Source organism: Hemicordylus capensis, chromosome 2 (genome assembly GCF_027244095.1).
Source record: "Hemicordylus capensis ecotype Gifberg chromosome 2, rHemCap1.1.pri, whole genome shotgun sequence".
NCBI lineage: Eukaryota > Metazoa > Chordata > Lepidosauria > Squamata > Cordylidae > Hemicordylus > Hemicordylus capensis.
Window position 1 is genome coordinate 337,047,575 of NC_069658.1, and position 25,137 is coordinate 337,072,711.

The following is a 25,137-nucleotide window of genomic DNA, read 5'->3' on the forward strand; positions in this document are numbered from 1 at the left end:
TGATATCCATTGATAATGCATTTACATTTCCACACTGTGCAGAGACCTTTCGATCAATGAGGTTTTTTTGTCTTCATTTAGTATCAGCTCAGGCAACATTTAAAAAGTGAAGAGGCTGGGTCTATGAACTACTTTGTCAGCTCAGCTGCAGACCTCTAGACTTTATACCCTGGGTGGAAATTAGAGAGTATCAGACAGTACAGACTGTGCACTCCAGTTTTGGTGTAAAGATTCTGCAGGAGATCAAACATTTTCTCCTTTGCAATGTAACCGTAACACAAAAACGTAATTATATTTGTTAGAGCATGTAATTATAATTCATAATGGTTGTATCTTAATGGTATGTATGTGTGTAGAGATATAGATATAGATACACACACAATGGCGTTGAAAGAAAGAAAAATCTCCAGGAATGGCTGTAGCTGAAGTTGGCAACCCTAAATCCTATGCACACTTGGCTCAATTGAAGGCTTTTTTCTGGATAAAATAAAAAACATGGGGCACTTATCAGGATCACAACTATTGTGAGGTGGGGAATAACTACAGCTCATTATCTTCACTTCCCAACATGGTGCCAATCTGGATTGGGCCCCATCCAAAAATAGTCCTGGCAAGTTTGCAAAGACTTTATTGATGTTACATATAGTTTGGCCTTAACAGGGAAGAAACTCCCATTTAAATGTGTGGGCTTCCTTCTGAGCAATGGTGGCATGCATATTATAAGCAGGCATAGAAATAGGATATAGGTCCTTCCAATGTTCTAATTTTCATCACAGAAGTGAGTCATGGTGCACTCTTGAAACAAAAATGATGATCCTCAAAGCAACCTTGACATCTAAGGTGAGTTCATTTCTTCCCTTCCCTCTGCAGATAAATAACAGAAAGAAATAGAGCAGAACTGAGGTCTTAGAAGTTATAATTTGGATTATTTTGATTTTCTTCAGAAAAGCACGAATATGCAGAACAATTACATCTGCATTTTTAAAGAAAATAAGAGTCAAAGGGGGTTGGAAAAATATCTACCCTGCATCATAGTATTTTAATCTCTTCCTATTGATAAAAATAAGAATATGGTTAAAATTATAGGCTTCAGTTAAAATGTACAGATGGAATAAATTAACCAAGCGAACTATGACAAGAAAAATTGAAATAATAAAAAAGAAATCCACAAAACTGGAATAGGGAACTGTAAATATCAGCAGACCTCTTCTCTCTACCTTACAAATACTGATGCTATTCCCACAATAATCCGAAATCGGGCTAGGGGAGCCTAGGCCAATTTCGGATGATCGTAGGAGCCACCGGGCTCACAGCCGAGCCCGGTTGCCTCCCGGCGGTTAACCCACCTAAGTACCCCTCCCCTTAAACCCAGTTTTTCTGATCGTGAGTAGCTGCGGCTACTCATGAGCAGACCCCCGGAGGGGAGGCAAAAAGCCGCCTCCCGGCTCTCCCGGGAAATTCTCTCAAGGTCACTTTAATTTAGGGTGTTAGCAAAATAGGTCAGGATGGAGATTCTTAGAGAATTTAGATCAATTTTGAGCGTAGTTGGAGGAACTTATTCATGAAAAAGGATCTTCAGCATGCTAGCTGGGGTAGAACATTTGTATTGGTTTTTGTTCACGAGAGAAAGGTTGACAAATCCTAGTGTCTCCTTCATCTCCGACCTCTAATGCTCATGATCAGAGCAACACTAATTAAGGGGCCCCTAGCTGGGGACTCCACTTTACTGGTGAAGGTTAGAAAACAAATAGAAGGAGGGGGAAATGAATCCCTGTCCTAAAGTGGGTAATTGCAGGAAAAGCCTATATCTATCTTTCTTCTAATTTTCTGGATCTGGAAAAATGAGGTTAGAAATCTGCTTGGACAACTAGGTGGCATTGCTGTGGGGTCCCTCAAACTAGTGATTTAAGCTCTTTGAATCAAAGATTCTCAGGACTGGGAATCTCTGGAACTCATCCACAGAATGTGCACTCTGTCTGGGTTTTGCTATTTGGTGGAAGGTCAAGGCAATGCGAATCAGGGCAGCAGAGACGTATCTAGGGGGAATAGTGCCTAGGGCAAGCACTGAAATTGCGCCCCTGTCCAAACATCTGACACCCATCTTTCAAATAAATTTACCATAATATCAGTTCAAAAATACAAGTTCAGACACTTTCAGGAGAAACCGGTTGTAAGCAACACACACACACACAACCACACATGTGGCACATATGTGCCAGTTGCCTTCCCAAGGAAACGCAGCACATCCATGTGCTGGGCATGCCTCCATAGAGCTAAGCAGTGAAAGCTCTCTTTAGCAAATGCTCTGCCACCTCAGCACACCTCACTTCAGGTTGCTGCCTCCAAGAAATTCAGGGATGGGTTTTTTCTGTCCAAACAGCTTTTGCCTTAAAGGGTGATGGTTGCAATGGGAAATCCTAGGGGCCCCAAACAATCTGAAATTATCCAGCAGCTTACAATAAGGCTTGGACCCAGCAGCCTGATCAGGAAGAAGGTGGAAGTTGCAACTAGCCAAAGAATAGCAAAACAGCGTGATATTCAGTTTTGGTTGTGTTTTTTTTTAAAGCACCACACAAGTTAAAGGCAGGCACTTTCCAAGTTTGAAATCCCACAAACCTTATAATCAGATTGCTTGACAAATATTCAGATTATTATTATTTTTGCATTTATATCCCGCTTTTCTTCCAAGGAGCCCAGAGCGGTGTACTACATACTTGAGTTTCTCCTCACAACAACCCTGTGAAGTAGGTTGGGCTGAGAGAGAAGTGACTGGCCCAGAGTTACCCAGCTAGTATGATGGCTGAATGGGGATTTGAACTCGGGTCTTCCCAGTCCTAGTCCAGCACTCTAACCACTATACCACCCTGGCTCTAAAAAATAGATAGATAAAAAATAGATAAAGATAGAGCTCTGTATAGAGAATTAAACAGCATGCAAGGGAATATTTCTATTTTATTCCTTGCCTCTCTCCCCACCTACCCTTCAGTTTTGCCAGCTTACAAGGTATTCAACCAACATTGTCTTTTTAAGGGATGTTTTGTCCACTTACTTTTGTGCCATCTATCTATATTATTATTTCTCCAAAACGGGCCATGCGTGGGGACGTGGTAGAAAGGAGGCAATTGGCTGACAGAGTTTGCAAGCAGAAGCACCTGATTGGGCAGTGGGGATTCCATATGCAGATAGGGAGAAGAAGCCTGTGAGAGCAGAAGCAGCATGGTGATTGGGCAATGGGGATTCCATGTGCAGATAGGGAGGAGGAGCCTGTGGCATTGTGGTGACTGGGCAGTGGGGATTCCCTATGCAGATAAGGAGGAGGAGCTTGTGATGGTTAAGGTCAGTTGGAATGCAACTGTTACTGGTCGGAAGATGTTCTTGATTGTAGAGGGGGAAGGAGGCTGCCGTTGTATGAATTAAATGAGGAAACAAGATGAACAAAATCTGTGTTCAGGGAGGGAGGGAGAGAGAGAAAAAACATGAAGGGAGGGGGAAGAAAGAGTGGGGAAGAGTGAGTGGAGGAGAGAGAAAGAGAAAAAGAAGGGAGGGGGAAGAGAGACAGAAGGAATGGCAAGGGATGGGCCGGAGCCTGTCAGCAGCCTGAGGAAAATGAGCGGCCATGGCAGCACTAGCAGCAAGGAAGGGCCCAGTCAACCACTGCTGCTGTTTGGAGCTACCGAGGTCATTGTCAGAGGGAGACAGGCAGGCAAGGGGTGGGCCCTGGCCTGTCAGCGGCCTGAGGGGAACGAATGGCCATGGTGGTGGCAGCAGAGAGGAATGGCCCGGTCAACCACTGCTGCTGCTCCTGTGGGGAGGAGCAGGAGCAGGGTTCAGGTGAGGGTGAGGAGGTTTCTGGGGATAGGGGGCTGTAGCTTGGTCAATAGGCGGCAGCAATGCTGCAACCATAACCAAGAAGGGTGAGGGTGATGGAAGCAATGGGATGGAAGAGGAGGAGGAGGTGTGGTGAGGGTGGAGAGATCTCTGAGGTGAGATGGGCTGTGGCAGGGGGTGAGGGGAACAATCAAGTACTAGTGTGCAGATCAATCAAGTTAAACTAGTTAGAGTGAATAAATGAAGACTTGGTACATGATGTCTGAAAGGTTGCTGACCCCTGATAGCCTATCAAAATAATTTCAGTTCAGTATTGAGTAGTACTGATATTATAATGATTCAATTAATATATTTTGAAATATTTCATCAATACATTCCTACAGTACAAACATTTAATATGTATGTGGTGAATTTAGTTTGTATCCAACTGTCAGCACATGGGTTACAAAGGGGTGTTGCCTATATTTCAAGTGCCTCCATCTTAGCAACGGGATGGAGGAGGAGCAGGAGTGCAGCTCAGGTGAGGGTGGGGAGATCTCTGAGGTGAGGGGAGCAATCAAGTACTAACGGGCAGATGCACTAGAGAGCGCAAGAGTTCCAACATCCAACATTGAAGCGGAGAGAAATAATGGCGGCTGCCAGGAGGCAGAGATGGAGGGCTGGCAGGCGAAGCCCCTCCAGCCAGAAGAGGTGGATGGATGGTGGGCAAAGCCCCGCCAGCCAGGAAGAGGAGGCAGTGGCGGGGAGAAATAATGTTGGTGGCGAGGAGGTGGGCAGATGACAGGCAAAGCCCTACCAGCCAGGAGGAGGAGGTGGGAGGTGGCAGCAAGATGGCCTGGCCCTGGCCCGCCCAATGGGGAGAGCTGCGGGGAGCGAGCTGCGGGGGGGAGAGCGGGCGGGCTGCGGGGGGGAGAGCTGGCGGGCGGGCTGCGGGGGGGAGAGCGGGCGGGCGGGAGAGCGGGCGGGCAGGCTGCGGGGGGGGGGGTGAGCAAGCGGGTGGGCTGCGGGGGAGAGAGCGGCAGGGGGAAAGCAGGAGAGTGAGTGGCGGGGGGAGAGTGAGCGAGTGGCGGGGGAGAGCGAGCAAGCAGCGGGGGAGAGCTTTGGGGGGGAGAGCGAGTGAATGGCGTGGGGGAGAGAGCGGTGGGGGAGAGCGAGAGAGCGGTGGGGGAGAGAGCAGCGGGGGAGAGAGAGAGAGAGCGTGGCGGGGAGAGCGAGCGAGAGAGAGCGCTGCAGGGGGATGCCACAGGCTCAGTGCACAACTGCATAGATGCTCTGTGCGGGGTCAGCTAGTTTATATCTGTTTTTAAATGCTCGGGTCCCTTGCCAACAACTCTGCATTCTTCTGACTCCCTAGATCAGGGAAAAATCTAGACTTGGGTCTTGCAGAGGCCATTTGAGCATGTGCGGTGGCCATTTTTGTTTTCAGCAGCCTTTAAAAAAAAATTAAGAAATGGCCACCGCACATGCTCAAATGGTCCCTGTAAGGTCCTATGCCTTGTCAGACTTCACAGAGGCCTTCTGAGCATGTGCAGCGACCTCCAAAATGGCTGCCGCACTGATCTTTGTAGGCCCAAACAGGCCTGAAAATTAGCCCGAGACTGGCTGCAGCAGTGATCTAAGAGGCCAGCAGGAGGAGGGGGAAACTTTGCAGACCCCCCACCCCGGCAGCCCTTAGGAAGCCCCCAAATATATATAATTTTTTTTCATTAATTGGGGAGGGGGAGGCAGCATGGCACTGGTGCCCCCACCCAGTGGCACCTGGGTCATGTGACCTGGCTGCCCCCGCTAGTTTCGCCTATGCAGGGCAGCCTCAATCCCTGGGAACAGCTGTGTAGGTGTGTAGATAGCTCTGTGGGGAGGTTCGCCAACTGAACAAAGTACTAACTCTAAAAGGTGGGGGGTTATACCCTAAATTTGAGGGGGATTCCTTGACAGAGGGGTTGAATACCTTCCACCTTGCTCCTGTTTAGGGAGGAAGGGCAAGTGAGATTACTTTTCTAAGATCTGTTGTTGCTGAGGGGTAACGAAGAAGTTTTGCAACTGAGTCTATTGTTTTGGAGATTTAGGTGTGTTACAAAGTCCTAGAGACTCAATTTAATCATGAGGTGCTAGTCCTCAGGGCTAATTCAATCAGTGATAGGAAAGAGTGTTCATGCTTGGCAGGGTGGGGATTGCTCTGCTGAGAAATCTCTTTACTTGTGATTACTTGTAATTTCCTGGGGGAAGGTATTTTAGTATATGCGTACCAAACGTATTTGCAGTTAGGGTTGATTTCCTTCTAGGGTCTTCCCAAGTAATCTGATTTGCTCAAAAAGCTAATCAGACTTTTTATCAGTATCAAGCAGAGGAGAGGGGCACTGATGCCAAACCTTCTCTCACATTCCATTGCAAAACATCTTTTTCGCTTTGGTCCCTAGTAACGCCAGTGTAGACCTGGTTCTGCCTGAGAGAGCCATAAGCCTGTAGTTTGGGCTGGTAAAGGGATTTACCCCTAACAATACACACCCACTTACTCACCCTGCTAACAGAGCAAAGAGGCATCTTGTACATTGGTGATTCTCTTATATTTAGCATGGGGAGAGCAACTGTCCCTCCAGTGGTTGTTGCTAGTGTCTGTCTTATATTTACTTTTAGATTGTGAACCCTTTGGGACAGGGCACCATTGTTTATTTCTTATTTTATTCTTCTATGTAAACCACTTGGAACATGTTTGTTGAAAAGTGGTATATAAATAGTATATAGGAACATAGGAAACTGCCTTTTACCGAGTCAGACCATTGGTCCATCTAGCTCAGTATTGTCTAAAGTGACCGGCAGTGGCTTCTCCAGCTATGATTTCATTCATTCATTCATATTTTATTTCTCTGGCTGCCATTTTATTTATTTATTTATTTCTATGTAAACCACTTTGGGAACTTTTGTTGAAAGGCGCTCTATAAATATTTGTCGTATTCGTTGTATTCTCCAAGGTTGCAGGTAAGAGCCTCTCTCTCATCCCTATCTTGGAGATGCCAGGGAGGGAACCTGGAACCTTCTGCATGCAAACATGCAGCTGCTCCTCCCAGACTGGCCCCATCCCCTGAGGGGAATAATCTTACTTACACATGTAGTCTCCCATGCAAATGCAAACCAGAGTGAACCCTCCCTGCTTAGCAAAGGGAACAATTCATGCTTTTTACCACATGTTTCCCTCTAGCAGCAGCATCAGTAGTAGAAGTACTAGTAGTAGTAGTAGTACTTATATATTGTAGCTTCTAATGCGTTTTATTTGTAACCTGCTTTGAAAGCTGATCTTGGATGAAAAGAGGAGTCTTGAATTTCTGTTACAATATAAATATCACATAAATACAGTTAGCTAAGTATTAATTTATCACTCCGTGCTATAAATTAAAAGGCACCTTTTAAACATGATGATTCTTTTTATTTAACAGGGGGAGAGTAACTAGCCCTATCCATCCCTAGCACAGTACCTGCAGTGACTGTTGATGGTGTCTATTTTTATTTATTTATTTATTTATTTATTACATCTGTACACCGCCCCGAACTTTTGTCTCTGGGCAGTTAACAATAGTATAACACAAGTTAAAATATATACAAAAACTTAAAACAATTTAACAATTTAAAAATCAACCATGAATTAAAACCTTAAAATTTAAAGAACAGAAAAAGCTTGGGTGAAGAGGTGGGTTTTCAAATGCTTTCTAAAAATTGTCAGAGATGGGGAGGATCGTATCTCAGCAGGGAGCGCATTCCATAGTCTCGGGGCAGCAACCGAAAAAGCCCATCCCTGTGTGGCCACCAGCCGAGCTGGCGGCAACTGGAGACGGACCTCTCTGGACGACCTCAATGGGCGGTGGGGATCATAATGAAGAAGATGTTCTCTTAGATACCCAGGGCCTAAGCCATTTAGGGCTTTAACTAGCACTTTGTATTTTGTCCGGAAACCTATTGGCAGCTAGTGTAGCCCGCCCGAAAACCAGTTTGAAATGGGTCTAGATAATCAGTTTCCTCCAAGACCGTCTGGAGCTGAGAGGCTACCACCTTCTCAATTACCTTGCCCAACCATGGGAGGTTGGAAACAGGCTTATAATTGCTCAACTCTGAGGGATCTAATGTAGGCTTCTTAAGAAGAGGTCTAATAATTGCCTCCTTAAGACAAGGAGGCATCCTGCCCTCCCTCAGAGAAGCATTTATGATTTCTACTAGGCCTCCTACAACAGCCTCCCTGCTAGATAGAACAAGCCATGTTGGACAAGGGTCAAGAGAACAATTGGTAGGCCTCACCACTCCGAGCAGCTTGTCCACGTCCTCAGGAGTTACAAACTGAAAGATTTATATCTCCAGCATTTAAGCTTTCTCATGTTTTTCAATTTCTTAAGTGATTTTTGTTCAAAACTGACATGGATTGAAATGCAGTGAACTGAAAAAATATAGCATGAATTTCATAATTCAGTGACAGTCTGGACTTTCTCTCTCAAAAACATTCCCAAGAAAACTGACAAAGTTTGTTGGAAGGTATCATTCCTCACGCCTTTCCAATGGGATAGTTTTTTCCACATTTTCCAGCAAATTAATCAAATTTTCCAGGATTTTCTATTTTTCTGGTAGTCTGGGCAAGGTCTGGAATCTGTCAGTAAAACAGCATGTTTCTATTTTTTTTGTGGTTTGGTTTGGGAGTTTCTCGTCAGTGAGTGAGCGAGTGAGGCACAAGCAGGTTTATATAGATAGATACACATTTTAATAGTATTTGAAAATATCTGTCATTGTCTGCATGCCTAGATAGCCAATGAATTATTCTTAAGAGTTTGCTCTCAGGTGTTTCAGGCCTGGAAGGGAAATTCTTAATTGTTTCATAGTCATTGTCTCGAAATACAATACACCTAAACTGTTTACACTATGCAACTCTATTTTTTTTAAGCTTAACATCATTAGACACTTGATCTTACTCAAAACTTTATTGCACCATCCACACCCTAAAACCCTAAAGCTTTTTATGCAGTTTCTGTCTTGCACTATACCAAGACATGCACCTTTTATTCTACTAATATTTAGGACTGCCAGATAGCAATGTTAAGAAATACTCTGCAATGTTATATGTTCCAGCAATGACCCGGGCCACGCACAGGCTCATTGGGCATGCACAGCAGCCTCCAAAATGGCAATTGGCCTTCAAAATGGCAATTGGCACGCAGGGCAGGTCCGGAATGGGCCACCCAGACTGCGCAATTTTTATCATAAGGGAGGCCGACGTGGGGAGGGGGAAACTCTGGAGAGACACACCCTGCCCTGCGGCTTCAAAGAAGCCCCCCAGAGTAGGTAAGAAAAATAATAATTAATAATAATAATAATAATAATAATTTTTTTAAAAAAGATTGAAAACCTCCCTGAATGGCCGGGGGGAGGGGGGTTGGTCTGATACCAAACTGGCAGCAGGAGGCGGGTTTCCTATTGGACCGTTGAACTGAACAGGTTCGATGTCGAACTTGTTTGCTCATCCCAGGGCCAACATCCTGACCTTCTGAGCTGATTCTTCAGAGCACTGAGGACAAGGCTTTCTAAAGTTGCCAAACAGAACACCACAACCTATGGTTTGACATTGTCCGACATACTGGAACAATAATTTCTGCTGGCACGGTGGTGGTTGGTCCAGCTCGTTGATGACCGTGGACCACAGCACTGTGAGGGTGGAGAGAGGCAGGGCCACAGATGACTCTTAGAGAAGCCATTTTCTTGACTCTTCAAGTTCACTAGTGTTGTTGACACAGTGGCCCCACCCTGTGCTGGTCTCATCATTGCAGTGAGATTTTCTTGGCAGGAAGCAAAGATTAACTCCCCCCCTCCCCCCGTCTCTCTTTAAGGGATGCAAGAAGGGGGACTGCACCGGCCAGCCTTGATGCCAAGACACAGCCGCTGGCAGACTCCCTAGCAGCCTCACATTCCACTCTCATGAGAGAGGGGTTGAAGCCCCATAAACCACACTGGCAGGAACCTTGAATAAACAGAGTTTTAACTAGTGTGGTATGTGTGGGGACACCCCCTTTCTCATGAAGGTTAAACATGGGACTGACAGTGGGTGTGTTGGTATCAGCGGCAGGGCCAGTGGACACATGCTTCCTCCACATTTTTACTGAATGTAGGGAGGGTTATGTGAAGAGGGTTCTTGACGTTTCTGGTTACCTCACACCAGCTTTTAGTGCGGCAAACTATTCCTTGCCCCACTGCAGCTATCATCACATCCCGATGCTATAGGGTTGTTTGTCTCTTGGCTTGCTTGTTTATACTCTGGCCACAATGCAAACTCTTCATGTGAGGTTTGTGTGTGTACATACAAATGTGAAACAAACAAAAATCTTTACCTGCACTCACAGCTCGCGCTATTTTCAGTCACATTGATTGATGCTTTGGCTCTTGAAAAATCAGCAAAGAGCTGCTTACACAGAGATTATTCTCTTCAGCGAGCCCTCTGAGGTGAACAGCACACTAGACCATGATGGAGAATGCACAGCTGTCCTGTGCCTGTTCTTTCCTATGGCAGCCTGCCCTTTGTATCTGGATTTGAATGCCTTAAAACAACAAGAGATGGTTGATGTCAACAGAATATAAAATTAGGTTTGTTGATGCAACGCACACCCTTGAGATACTCCATTTCCTATTTGAGTGTTAATGTTCAACAAATCAGTCTCTGGCACTCGTTCCAGAAATCTGCATTTTTTGCTCCTTTCCTTTTAAGTTAGTTTCCCTAGGAAAGGCTCCAAACAGAGACTTGGGTAACGACCAGAGCATCACTGATTATTATTGTTATTATAGGCTCACTTTTATTTCTGTTTAATTAGTAATTATTTTAAATTGCATGTGGTTGGAGTGCAGCTGGATTGATGTGACTCCGTAATGAGAATCCTGTTCTTGAGCAAACCAAAATTAAAGGGGAATATTTCTAACATGACTTAGAGAATGTTTAGTTTAAAAAAAAAGTCACATTGATTTCAATTGTCCATCATGAATATTTGGATTAAACCATAGTTCTTTAATAATGAGGTGAGGTGAGAAGCATAGAGAGTGAGACATGAATGGTCAGACTTGCTTCAAGAGAGCTGGGAACCTGCCAGTTTCTACTAATCTTGAAACAAAGAATCCCAAATCATTATCTTGAAAATCTGGTAAGATACTTTAAGCATGCTCTAGAGTGCTCAAAGCATGTCACATATATTATCTCATTAATCCTTACAACAACAATTCTATAAAGTAGGATTAACAAATCACCAGGGCCAGACAGTGTTCTCTCTCATCTGTGTGCGGAATGAGTTTTGTTCTGGGCGGCAGTATCAAGGCATTGTGTGCACACATGCATTCAGAGTGGGGCCTTCCTAATTCAGCCTGAGCGGGATCTAAAATTTACTGAGCAGACATCAGAAAACTTGTGAGTGTGAACATGTGCGCACGCCTTAGAGGGAACAGTGGGGCCAGACGATATCCACCTAAGGGTTCTTAAAGAACTCAAAGGTGAAAATGCTAATCTCCTAGCAAAAATGTGTAACTTATCCCTACAATCAGGTTCTGTGCCACGGGACTGGAAAGTAGCCAATATAACTCACATTTTCAAAAAGAGATCCAGGGTGGATCTGGGAAATTACAGGCTGGTGAGCTTAACATCTCTTCTGGGTAAATTGCTGGAACACACCAGCAGTTGTATTGTTACATATGTAGAACAGGCCTTGCTGAAGAAGAACCAACATGGTTAAGGGTGTGCACAGAACCATCTGGCCTGGTTTGGTTTGAAGCCAAACTGGCCTCGAATGGAACTGGGCCAGTTCGGTCTGGCCCCCAGCGAACCCCTCTCCCGGTCCGGTCCAGTCCCGGACTGCTCAGTGAACTTTTTTTTTTAAATTAAATTTTAAATTAAAAGTAAGTACCTGTAGCCCCTTCGGGTGGCTTGTTGTAGCTGTGGGGGGGGAGGTCTGTGAGGGTTCCCTTTCCCCTCACAGGCCTCCCTCATCACCGCCACGGCCGGGTCAATGTAGCCTTTTTGGCCTTTCGGGCCTCCGTAAAGGCGAGCAGCCGCCATTTTGGCCGCCGCCGCACATGCGCAAATGCCCTCTGCGAGGCCGTAGGCTATGCCTGGTTTCACAGAGGGCATTTGCGCATTCACGGCGGTGGCCAAAATGGCGGCCACTCACCTTTATGGACGCCTGAAAGGGCCAAAAAGGCTACATTGACCTGGCCGTAGCGGTGATGAGGGAGGCTGGTGGGGGAGAAGGAACCCTCGTGGAACAGACACACACACACACCCGCGGCTACAACAAGCCCCCCGAAGGGGCTACAGATACTTATTTTTAATTTAATTTTTTTTAAAAAGTTGGCGGACCTGCAGGACCGGACCAACAGTTCTGTTCTGGCCGGACAGAACCGGGGTGGCGGGGAAGATTTCAGTTCGATCACAAACCCGCGAACCCCCGGACCGAACCATCAGACCACAGACCAGTTCTGCACATCCCTAAACATGGTTTCTCTAAAGTACTATAAGTCTTGCCAGTGCCACTAACCTTTTGGAGTTCTTTCAGAGTGTCAACAGGCATGTGGATAAAGGTGATCCGGTCAACATAGTATACTTGAACTTCCAAAAAACTTTTGACAAAGTTCCTCATCAAAGGCTTTTGAGCAAACCTAGCAGTCATGGGATAAGAAGACAGGTTCATGGTAACTGGTTGAAGAACAGGAAACAAAAGGTAGGAATCAATTGACAGTTTTTACAATGTAAGGAAGGAGGAAGCATGGTCGCCCAAGGATCTATATTAGGACCAGTGCTTTTTAATTTATTCATAAATGATCTAAAAGCTGGGTAAGCAATGAGGTAGCCAAATTTGCAGATGATACTAAACCATATAGGGTAGGGATGTGCACAGAACCAGTTCGAAGGCAGGGAGGCATACCATTAAGGGTGGGGAAGGGTGCCCTTACCTCTCTGGTCACATTTCCCCTGCTGGCGCTCCATTTTAAAAGTCTTTGTTGGGGCGGCAGCATACCTCCCTGCCGCCCCGGTGTCCTCAGCCGGAAGTTAGTGGAAGTACCCAGCGCACGTGCACATGCCAGGTGCATGTGCATGCATGTCATGCTCACTTGCTCATATGTCAGGCAAGCAAAGTGTAGAGGCAGCAGGTGATGGAAGAGTTATGCACTTTCTCCCCTATAGGTTCTCCACACCAAATCACTCTATCTTAACCAGTATGCTACATTTGCTCTGGTACTTGCTACTACATACACACACACTTGCATGTCCTTAAACCTTAGTACATATTCACACCACTGTTCCCTCTAAGGCGTGCTCACGTGCGCACACTCACAAGTTTTTGGATGTCTGCTCAGTTCAGTTTCAATCCCGCTCAGGTTGAATCAGGAAGGCCTCATTCTGAATGCATGTGCACACACACTGCCTTGATACTGCCGCCCAGAACAGAACTTGTTCCACACAGAGATGAAAAAAATTAATTCACAAAAATTGGACCACTGATTCACACTCATTGACAATTCCACATTCTGCTTGAAAAAGCTGAAACTAGAATACCTAGATTCTGCAGGTACATCGACTATTTAAATGGAATTCATCCTCATAGCAGCAAGTCCATGCGATAAGTAATGATTTCCATTTTATAAATGGGCAACCAAGGCTGAGACTTAGTGATCTGGCCAATGTCACTGAGTTCATGGGTAAATTATTGCTTCCACATGTCTCCTAGTTCTGTGTCCAATCTCTTCAGCTAGATCACTCTAACTCAGATTTTACATCATGGTTTTCTTTGCATAATTCTAGCATTAAAAAAATACATTTAGATTGGGAGGTGTGTGGGGGGGATTAAGCAGAAATGGGATGATGGGAGTAAATCGTATTTAGGAAGCAGTGAGGCAATAAAAGAATTTGGGGCAAAGAAAAGGAAACCCTCATCAAGGCTCATTTATGGGAAAGCTGGGAATTGAGAACAACAAACCACAAGCTGTTACTGTTCATATTTCCAGGCAAAAATGGATGAGATTCAGGCTGAAGGCTGCCACAAAGTCCTAGTGCTCTGCATTCTGTCCCTAAGCATATTTTGCATGACATGCAAAATTCAGCCAAACCTCCTCCTTACAATAACATAAATCAGCGTCCCTGTATACCTTGTGTACATGAACATATGCGCGCACACAAATTTAGTGATTTGCTGAAGGAAAAGAAGTCATAGAAAAACTCAATGAGTACTTTTTCTCCTAGACTGTAATAAGATGTATCAGCTCAAATCTAGATTATACTAAATGAACCAGCATATACAAGATCTCATATGCACCAACAGCTTTGTACTAATATATGAGATACCATTTTATCTATAAGAATTAATACAACTCCTCGTGTTTCTGGCAAGAGACCCACTCGAATGGATCTCAATATATTACCTTTTTCTATGGCTGAACTTCCAGTTTTCCCTTCCAGACATTAATGCTTTATATCCTTGGGTCTCGCTAGTCACAATATGAGCTCTAACCAAGTAAGCCAAAGACAACTCTTAAGGCCAATGGACTTAACCAAAATCAGTGCTGGCTGCTCAGTGAAGTCAGTGCACATTAGAGCTTGCTGCAGAGCCAAGTGATCATCCAATTGCTCCTTTGTTTGGCCAAATTGATTTTCAGTCCATGCTGAAGTGTGGGGAAAACACAATCTGTATCTTTACCAACTGAAAACCAATCTGGCCATGGGTTGAGCTGTAATGTTTATTGGGCTCTCTCCATAGCTAGGGCCAATTTTCAGCAGCTGTGCATATTAGCCCTTAATCAGATGGGCTCACTAGAGGAGTTCCTGCCTGCATATCGCTAACATCCAGCTTATTTGAGTTGTAGCTATGAAAGGCAACTGAACCAACAAAGCAACTGAAGAGAGTCAGTGGAGTAGAGTGGAATGGTGAGATCCAGGGTCAGATCTGTTTGGATTTGCTGCAGACATTAGTTGCATTCGCATGTAACAGGAAACGGGAGGTGAAGCAGCCTGAGGTTGACAAACCTTTATGTGCAAATGCGTTAAACCCTGGCCTCGTCAGAAAAGTGACCCAAAGTTTCCCTTGCCAAATTTCAATTTGAAACTACAGGTAGTAGTGAGTTTCTCTGCTTGTACCCACAGTTTCTCGCGCCGGCTTTACATGCGAATGCAGAAGTGTAGGCTGCGCTCACTTTAACTGGAGTTGAGGAAGGAAGCTTCTCCCTCTCTCCGGCTGTGGTTGGCTGTTGGGGCTGTCCTTCATGCCAGAAGGAAGCCTGCACTGCCAGTCCCGCCCCCCTCCACTTTATGGTGGAGTTCCTGTTTGTTTTGACTGCAGTTTGGCTTCTATCTGTTTTGTCCAAACATGAACAGTTAAGTGTGTGGGGGAGTGGAACCATCGGCCCATTGGACACTCAGTTCCACTTTATGTGCAAATGAGACCATTGTCTTAGTTCTTTATATAGGCCATGTTTTTCTACTTGAATGTATCTATGTACTGGCTTGGAGATGGAGTCCCAGTTTGTTTGTCTGACCCTCACTTGTTGCCTTGAATTCAAAATGAGAGCTTCTCCCTCTCTCTGCATAAGAGACTGTTAGTCTATTTATTGTTTTCTTAGGCTATCTTTAGTTAGTATTCACTATTAAATTCTTGTTCCTCAGTTAAAGTTGGCGGCTTGTTTAATTACGTATCCTCTATAATAAAAGCCCTGTGTGTGATCCCGTGCCGCCCATGTCTTTTTCGGCAGTTCTGGGCATGCGCGGAGCGCATGCTTAGAACCGCCAAAAAAGATACGGCCGCCCAGACACGGGCGGCCATGTTGGCCAAAGTAGCTGAAGTGCCCCAAACGACGGTTGATGTCCCCATCATCGTAGCAACAAATTGCTCCCGCGGCCGCCGCCGCCGCCAACCGCCCGCGCTCCCAGCTGCCCGAGTCCTCCTTTCTAAACCAACCCCCCTCCCATGATTAAGGGCCAAATCGGCCCGTGTAATTGCCCCCGCGGCCGCCGCTGCCGACCGCCCGCCCGCCCTCCCAGCTGCTGAGACCTCCTTACCCACACAAGACCTCCACAGCCCCGGCCCACGTCCTTCGGCTGATAACAGTTCCTATTTAGAGAAGGAGAGAGGAGCTCACAAGCAGAGCTCCTCTCTGTGCAAAGTCACTGCCCGAAATGGCGCTATGGACGCAAAGGACTCAATATGGACGCAAAGGACCTTTGTGCCCAAAGCGCCAGTTCGGGAAGAGGCTTTAAAGAGAGAGGAGCTCTGCTTGCGAGCTCCTCTCTTCTTCTCAAAATTTGGACTTTTATCGCCCGAATGACGTGGGCTGGGCTTGAGGAGGACTCGGCAGTTGGGATGGCGGGCGGGTGGGCGGTCGGCGGCGCGGCCGCAGCAGGTAAAGGAGGGGGGGAACCGCTAGCGCCCGTTATTGTAATGGGCTAAAAAACACTAGTAGTGTATAAGTAATTAATCTGCAACAAGATTCATACTCTGTGCTGTTACTCAGTGTGGTTGCTGCCACCCAGTGTCACAATCTCTTAGCCAAGCCTTCTTCACAGGGTTGTTGTGAGCATAATGTGAGAAAAGTCCCATTATGAGTATCTAGGAGAAAGAATGGCTGGGTTACTCAAGTAATTAATAGTAAGCCCCTCATCTTGCATTTAAAGTACTGTTCCATCAAATGCATTTTTGCAAGACCAGCTTTTATTGCAAGTCAGATCCACCCAAACCAGTGATTCAGTGTTGGACAAGATGGAAGACCTTGCCATGAAGCTCATTGGGTGACCGAACCACCTAGTGCTATTTCACACATTATTATTTCTCCAATACACATGCTTTGGCTGCTGCTATATGCCAAAGTTTATTATACTAATCCTCTAAAGATAGCAACAGTTGAAAAATTAACATATTCTTTAAATATGTTAATGGTTTGGACCCGGGATATCTGAGGGACCGCCTGCTCCCAAGGGTTGCTGCCCACTTGATGAGGTTATCTGAGGGGGCTCTGCTCCGGGTGCCAACACTGAAAGAAGCTCAGTTGTCGTGCACGCGGGACAGGGCCTTCTCTGTTGCTGCCCCCAGACTTTGGAATGCTCTCCCAGTGGCTATTTGCTCCTTTGTCTCCATCATGACTTTTAGAAAACATGTGAAGACTTGGCTTTTTACTCAGGCTTTTATGTGATTGTCTCCATTTCTGCTTCTTTGTATATTGTATGGTATTTTTATGTATGTATTTTTAAATAAATTAAATTAGATCTGTTTTAATATTTTTAGCATATTTTAATTGTGTAATTTTTAGTCTTGTTTTAGCTTTTTTTATGTGAACCGTCTTGTGATTGTTTTAATGAAAGGTGGTATATGTGTGTGTGTGTGTGCGTAACAATAAACAAACAAACAAACAAACAAACAAACAAACAGAAAAGGTATAATTCCATCTTTATCTTTCTTTACTATTTGGCTTGATCTGTTTTTATTTTTGAATCATAAAAATTATGGAAGTATGGGAACAATTCAGTCTATTCAAATTTGGAAAGAGGTATTTGTTTTAAAATGATTTTGATTTGGATTGTCATTTATCAAATGTTTCATTTTTAATTGTTTGGGTTTTCCTCTTTGAATTGTGATATTGTATGGTTCTTTTTTAAAAATAAAAAATATGTACATGCTTTTTTCAGGCCAAACTAACTTGTATGATTGTCATGCAGATAAAATAGAGTAACCCCCAATGCATACCATTCTGAGCGGTTTGGAGCATAGACATGATGATACTAATGTAATAAAAATGACAACCTAGTTGAGAATGAAAACTTAGCCACTGAAGGTGTTTCATTTGGCTGGAGTTTGAAGCATCTTAATTTTTCTTCTGGAATGCTTAAGTATTTCAGAGTTGGAGGCACCCTTGAATAGAAGTTTCATTGTACTTCATTTTTCATTCTTCATTTTTCCATTAAACTTCATTATACTAAGCACAGCCTACAGCTTTAATCTGTCCCTTCTCAAAGCCTAGCCTGCCTTCATGCATGCTTGATCTTCAATTTTTGTTTCATCAGCAGATGTAGATAATGCTGAATCTACGTTGTTCTCTGCATCTTATTAATACAATTAGAAGGTAGTAGAGACCCAAAACACTGACCCCAGTGGGATCCCTCTCAAAATAACTCCTTTGTTGGAGGTCACACTATTAATGATCACCCTCTGCTAATAGCCTGTTACTGTTCTTAACAGAGGATTTTCTTCCATAATTAGGACTCAGAAGCTTATCTCAGATACAGGTATGCTGAGGACTGGGAAATCAGAACAGTGGGAAACATACTTGTGTATATGACTCTACTGCCTAAGGCAGTGGTTTCCAACCTGGGTTTCTCCAGATGTTGATGAACTACAACTCCCAGCACCCCCAGCTAGGCATTGTAGTTCAGCAATATCTGGAGGAACCCAAGTTGGGAACCACTGGCCTAATGTATATCACAAAGGAGTATGTGTAAGATTCATGATAGCTTCTTCTTCGCTTAAGATCTTCCCCACAGACACATTCATTCTCTTGCTGAACCAGCTGTACAGGGATTAGAGCCACACTTCCATATTTCATCTCCTTGTTTTGAACAGATTCATCAGGAAAGTAGACCAATATAGGATGGACAATCAATAACTCGCTAAAGAACTGTAGTAAGAAACCTCATCATGTGCCTGGAGATGCCCATCTTACTACATGCAAGATTCTTTTGGAAAGCTGTACCACTCAAACTCTATTCCTTTAATCTGATCCTCACCATGGGTTTACTATTTCTAATCTAGATCAGTCTTTCTGATCCATGTACACAGAGGCAAAATCACATTCAAACCACCACATACTGTTTACAAGAGAATCACTTTGCATGACATGAACATCTTTAGCACATTAAATATTTAGCATTAGCCCGATTAAGGGTAATAAACCTCTGGTTAAATCAAAGCTTATCTGCCCGATCCATTATCAAAACTGTGCTTTTTAGTTGCGCTCTCTCTCTCTCCCTCCCTCTCTCTCTCTCTCTCTCTCTCACACACACACACACACACACACACACACAACCATTTGAGACAACATTGTTCCCATAGCTAGATGATATTAAGAAATGCCTTAGGCTGAATGGGTTGGGTAATTTGATGGACTATGATCCCATTTCTCTGAAGTCACATCATGCTGACATTTCTCAGAGGCTTAAAGATATGGCAATGCAAACTGACATGAGGAAAGTTGGAACTTCCAATGCTCTCCCATTTTAAAGTATGTAAAATTATCATTTGGATCAGGTTATACAGTACTTGTGAAATATAAACTAACTGCATTCTGTTGAAAGCTATTGCATACTTAAGTATCGCTCAGATAAAATTAGCAGCTCTGACTAGCTGCAGAACATGAAATACATTTATCTTATCCAGAAAGAACTATATACATAGCAGGAACATTATAAGCAGTACTGAGGATAGATCCAATATATGTCAGTAAAAATGGCTTGATAACAGCTTTGAAATACTGGGTGATCATGGGAAAATATGGATAGTGACACACAACTTTTTGCCAGAGTTTCACTATCTGGGGTGTTTTTGCCACACAAGCTAAGAAAATAAGAACAAGATAAGGGTTTTAAGCATTTTTAAACTAAAAATATGTCATTTTGTTTTTGTTTGCTGTAAATATATATATTGCTTTTTTCTTAACAAACTGGCTATAAACAAAACCTAATCTAATCTATGGCTGAGTATCCGTATAAGAGAGGCTGGATATATAAGAGAGCGACCCACCTTGATCCTCTTGGTGCAGAGGGAAGTGAAAGGGTTTGCAGGAAGAGAATTGAGGCTTTGAGATCAAAGCCCAGTGACCCCTCCCCCTCCATCCTAGATATTTTGAGTAGAGTCCCCCCCTTCTTTAATTTTGAAAGGATCTTTGCCACCCTGGATTTCTGGGTGCTGCTGGGGAAGATCTAGGCTTTGAGGACATGTGCCAAAGGACACACATCCTCAGATTTATATTCCCCAATCCCAAAAGATCCTTTTGGTGGGGAAGCCACAGATCCTCCTCCTGTCCCTGTTTCAAAAACCAATAGGCTGCAAGACCCAGAGACTTCTCACCCAGTGACTCTGTGGGTTGTCTGAATGAGAGTGAGCATCACTCAGTCAGCACAGTTCCTTCACCTTCTGTAGTCCCCAAACTTGTGCCTGTATGCTGCCGTCTGCTTCTGGACATAACTGTCCAGAGATGTAAGTTTGGGGCAGTATACAAATATAATAAATAAATAAATAAATTTTAGGGATCAGGATATGATGTAGGGTGATCATTCTAACTTCCTGCTGCTTTCCTGTAAGTGTAGTAGGGGGTCTCAGCTGTCAGTGGAGACTTCCCTATTGTGACATCCCCCTACTTAGGTTTCAGGAATAGAGATGTGCAAATTGATTCAAATAAAATAGATTCAAGCTTGAATCAGGGTGACGCACTCCAGTTGAACCGCCTCTAAGCCAAACCAGCAAGCATTGCCAGCAGATTTTTGCACAACCAGCAGATTTTTGCACATCCCCAAGTGCCCTCTGTCTGTCTGCAGAGCCAGCAGAGGCCTGGGACCTGCTGACAAGAGACTGCTCAGTGATTCTTGCCGCGGGACAAAGAATCAAGGGCTAACTCTGTCTGTGAAATCCAGCACTAGCTTTTTTTCATCTGAAGCCTCGTCATTCCGAAGCCTTGGGCCCAAGCTGCGTACACTTGCTGCCCCACACCAGATACTGGTAAGTATGCTGCTTCTACAGCCTTGGTCTCCACTTCCCTTTCCCCTTTCCTCCTCCCTCTACTAACTCCTGATTCTCACCTATCCCTTCCTTACCTCCCCCCACCTTCCTCTCTCCATCTATCTCTGATTTGTGTTAGGTTTTAGGAAGATTTAATACTGACCTGATTTATACTGATTTAATACTGATTATTAAATGATTAATTATACTGATTAATACTGATTTAATACTGATCACATACACACACATGTGATAGGAACACTGGGTTGATGTTATTACTAGCTATAACTGAAATATATATATTTTTAATTTTTGTAGTGCTCAAAACACAAGTTCTCTGGGTGGTTTACAAAACAATAAAAACAGCCATTAAAAAGATTAAAACATTTCAACAATTAAAATTTAAAACATTAAAATGAATAAAACACAATTAAAGCAATATGTAATTAAAAGCCTGGGTGAACAAATGTGTCTTGACTGCCCTTTTAAAAGTTGTAAGAGATGGGGAGGCTCTTATTTCAGCAGGAAGTGTGTTCCAAAGCCTCGTGGCAGCAATGGAGAAGGCCTGTCCCTGAGTAGCCACCAGACGAGCTGGTGGCAACTGCAGATGGATCTCTCCAGATGATCTCAGTGGGTGGTGTGGTTCAAAGCAAAGAAGGCGTTCTCTTAAATACCCAGGGCCCAAACTGTTTCCGGCCCTGGATATTATAATATTAGTAGTAGTTCTGATTGATTGTTCTGTTTTCTGCTCAGTTACGTTGAGGCCATTGCTCTTTTATACTCAATAAACCCCATTGAATTATTTGAGAGTGTTTTGGTCTTCTTTCTACTCTTGTGCCCAGACTATACATGGTCACTGTATAAAGAAACGGTCATTTTGTGACACTGGTGAAACAAGCCTAATTTTATATGCTAGCTCCGGAGCACATCTAGTGTACAAATCAGGCTTGGCCAGAGGCGTAAATAGGGAAAACAGCACCCGGGGCAAGCACTGAAATTGTGCCCCCCCCCCCGCCGCCGCCCCATACATCTGACTGACACACATGTTTCAGAAAACTTTTATTTTAAAATTTTAAAAAATTACAAAAATTACCAAAAATTTCAAAATGCAATAAATAACCAAAAATGCAATAAATAACCAAAAATGCAATAAATAGCCAAAAATGCTATTATTGTTTTTTGAGAGAAAATAGTATTTATTTTTTGTATTTCAATTTATTTATTTTTACATTCTACATCCAACTCTCCCTCCAAGTAGCCCAGAATGGTGCACTACATACTTAGGTTTTTCCTCACAACAACCCTGTGAAGTTGGCTTGTATCTCAAACATCAGAATTATGATGCAACTAGTATTTTGAAGCCCGTTATAATAACGGGCGCTAGCCTTTTCCTCTCCCTTTTTTTTTTTTAAGTATTGCCGCCGCCGTTGCCGCCGAAGTCCCACCCTCCCTCCCTCCCTCCCAACTTCCGAAACCACCTTACCCGGCCTGTGACAGTTGAGGAAAGGAAGAGCTCAATTGAAGAGGGAAAGAGGAGCTCGCAAGCAGTGCTCCTCCCTCTACAAAGCCTCTTTCCGAACTGGCGCTTGGGGCGGAAAGGACGCCTCTTGCATCCTTTCCGCCTAAAGCGCCAGTTCGGGCAGAGCCTTTGTAGAGGGAGGAGCACTGCTTGCGAGCTCCTCTTTCCCTCTTCAATTGAGCTCTTCCTTTCCTCAACTGTCATGGGCGGGGTAAGGTGGTTTCGGAAGTTGGGAGGGAGGAAGGGAGGGTGGGACTTCGGCGGCGGCAGCATTTTCGTCTCCCTGGGCCGGTCTGGACCCCCGCCGCCATTCCCCCTCCCGCCACACACCACGGCCCGTGTCTCCGGCCGGGCCAGCCACCCAGGGCTCTGGCAGGCCCGCCACCCGCCGCGGCCCGCGGCTCTGGCCGGGCCCTCCGCTGCCCGGGCCCATTCCTGTCTTCCTAGGGCGGCTCTTTCTGGCCACCCAAGATGTTTGGTGGCTCCTGGCGCTCGGTCCTTTGCCGCCGCTAATGGCCGAGGCGGCGGCAGAGTCCGGCTTCTTCGGGGCGGCCGTTTGTGGCCGCCCAACATGGCCGCCGGGTGCTGGCGGTCGTGTCTCTCTTGGACTGTTCTGAGCATGCTCAGAACAGTTGAGGCACGAACACACGCTTGGTGTCCGTCCACGGACGGACACCAAGCATTTTATTAGAGAGGATGATGATACATACTACATTATGAAGCCAACTGCTGCCAGCGCATTGCTCAAGAGTCAAGCAGCAGCACCACACAGACCCCAAGTTTCCTCAGCCACCCTCCCCCCCACCTAAAATCAAAAGAATGAAAGCTTTTTTTTTAAAAAACTAACAAACGAAAACAAGCACACACCGTGATCCAGCCAAGGGTCTCTCTCTGAATCTCTCTGTGCTGCCAGCCACAGCCGCATCTCAGCTGTTTGTCGGTGGAGAGCAGGGGAAGGGGCAGGCTATCTCCTCACTCCCGCCGCCGCCTCTTCAAACTGCGGGGTGACCCCAACCCGCTGCCTTGCCACCTCCCCAAACACCACCTGAGCCCCAACACACCCCACTGTTTCCCTCAACCCCCCCCCCCTATAAATTAGAAGAAAAGGTTTTTAAAAACAGTAAACACACACACAGCTCTGTGCTACCCGCGGCTGTTTGTCGGTTGCTCCGGGTGGGGAAATAGCAGGGCACACTCTCTCGTCACCATGGCCTCTTCAGCTAGCATATATGGAAGCTCTGAGCACCCCACCGTTTTCCTCAACCCTCCCCCCATAAATTTAAAGCAATCAGTGTTTTTTTTTAAAGCACATGGCTCAGGCTAGGGGGGGAAAGGGCAGGTTTTCTGCCTCCGTGGGGGTGGGGAGTTCACCCCCCACTGCCCCCACCACCACCCCAGACACCTGACTGATGCTGAGACATCATGCCTGGCCCAACCATTTTTCCTCAACCCTTCCCCCCCCCCGTAAGATTAAATAAAACATTAAAAAGAACAAAAAACAGACACACACCTTGATGCTGCAGCTGCACACTTTATTGTGAAGGCGGTCAGTTTCAGTTTGCAAAAAGCAAGGCTTAGGCTCAGTCTGGTTGGTGGTCTTCTCCTCGCTGGATCCTCCCCACGCAGCACACTAGAGCAGCCTCGAAACAGAGAGGAATACAAACGCTCTCATCGCCAGCATGCAGTGCACATGAGTGATGACGCTGCGAGACTCCAGCGGGGAGATCTCGCGCAAGTGCAAGGACTCGGGAGGCCAATCAACCAATCAATGGCAGCAGCAAAACAGGCAGCGGCGGCACCCGCCCGCCTCAGAACCAAGAACGTTTGCCGGCTGATTATCTTAAAAGATCTGAAGGGGGGCGCGCGGCAATGGGTGGCATTTTGGCAATGGGGGGGGTGCGGGCATGAAAGGGACTGCTCGTGGGGGAGGGGGCACCGACGCGCTCCCTTTACTGCTGCTGCTGAGCTGGAGAAATTTTTTTTTTTTTTTTTTAAATTTTAAAAAAATTGGGATCGGCGGGGGTCATGGTGGCGCCCCCCACGTGGCCCACAAAGATGGCGCCCGGGGCACGTGCCCCCCCTGCCCCCCCTATAGTTACGCCTCTGGGCTTGGCTCACTACAGTGGTTGTGGTCATGGCCAGTTGGCAGCCTGCCTGGCCAAGTGAGTGAAGAGAGAGAGACAGAGAATGCCTGCTGGCTTATCTGTCTCTCTGTATTTTAAAATCCTTTTAATTCGCAGTGTCAGCTGCTTTTCTTTTCTTTTTCTATTTTTAAAAAACTTATACCAGCAGCCCCCAGTGGCTTTAACTGGGTGCTGCTTGGAATATTTTTATTTGGATTTCTTATTCTTGCTTGTAGCCAGCTAGCTCCCAGTAGCTTTAATAACTGGGGTGCTGTGCTTATTTTTCTCTCTCTTCTTGTATCACCCCCAACTGCACCTTTGCTACTGCTGTCTGTGTGCCTGATAGATTCAGTTTTAGGTCCCCCCCCCATGTGTTCTATCTGATGCCCAGCCTGCCAGGCTATGCTTTCCTTTTTGGGTGTTTTTGTTTTGTTTTGAATGTGTGGGTGGGTGGGTAGCTGACTCGTGACTACCTACACCCCACCCCCAGCTGTTGAGTCTGGTGTCTGCTCAATCCAAGAGTACCTCCCAAGACAGCAACCCAAGATAGCACGCTGTGTGTGGCACACAGAGCATAAATAGCCCACTTTAAAGGCACTTCTTCTCCCCAGAGAGAGAGAGATGCTGATCATGGTGGGAGATGGCGAGAGGGACCTACTGCCCGAGTCTACCACACTGATTTTATTTTATTTTATTTTAATTTTATTAATTGATTGATTGATTGATTGATTGATTGATTACACTTTTATACCGCCCCACACACGTGTCTCTGGGCGGTTCACAATGATAAAACAGTTAAAACACATATAAAACACATAAAAACAATTAAAAACTAACAATTTAAATCTAACAATTTAAAGATCAATCACAGAATTAAAGCCTATACATTATTAAGAAGCTGAAAAGGCCTGAG

At 45.2% G+C, this 25,137-nt stretch overlaps 1 long non-coding RNA gene across 1 annotated transcript; it reads right to left on the reverse strand.

Moving 5' to 3' along the window:
- Positions 1–612: 612 nt before the first annotated feature.
- Positions 613–23,720, reverse strand: LOC128341938 (uncharacterized). Its single transcript, XR_008314685.1, has 4 exons — positions 23,612–23,720; positions 12,369–12,489; positions 10,185–10,391; positions 613–864 (listed from the first exon to the last, which is right to left on the reverse strand). It is a non-coding gene; the product is annotated as an uncharacterized LOC128341938 (long non-coding RNA).
- Positions 23,721–25,137: the final 1,417 nt, after the last annotated feature.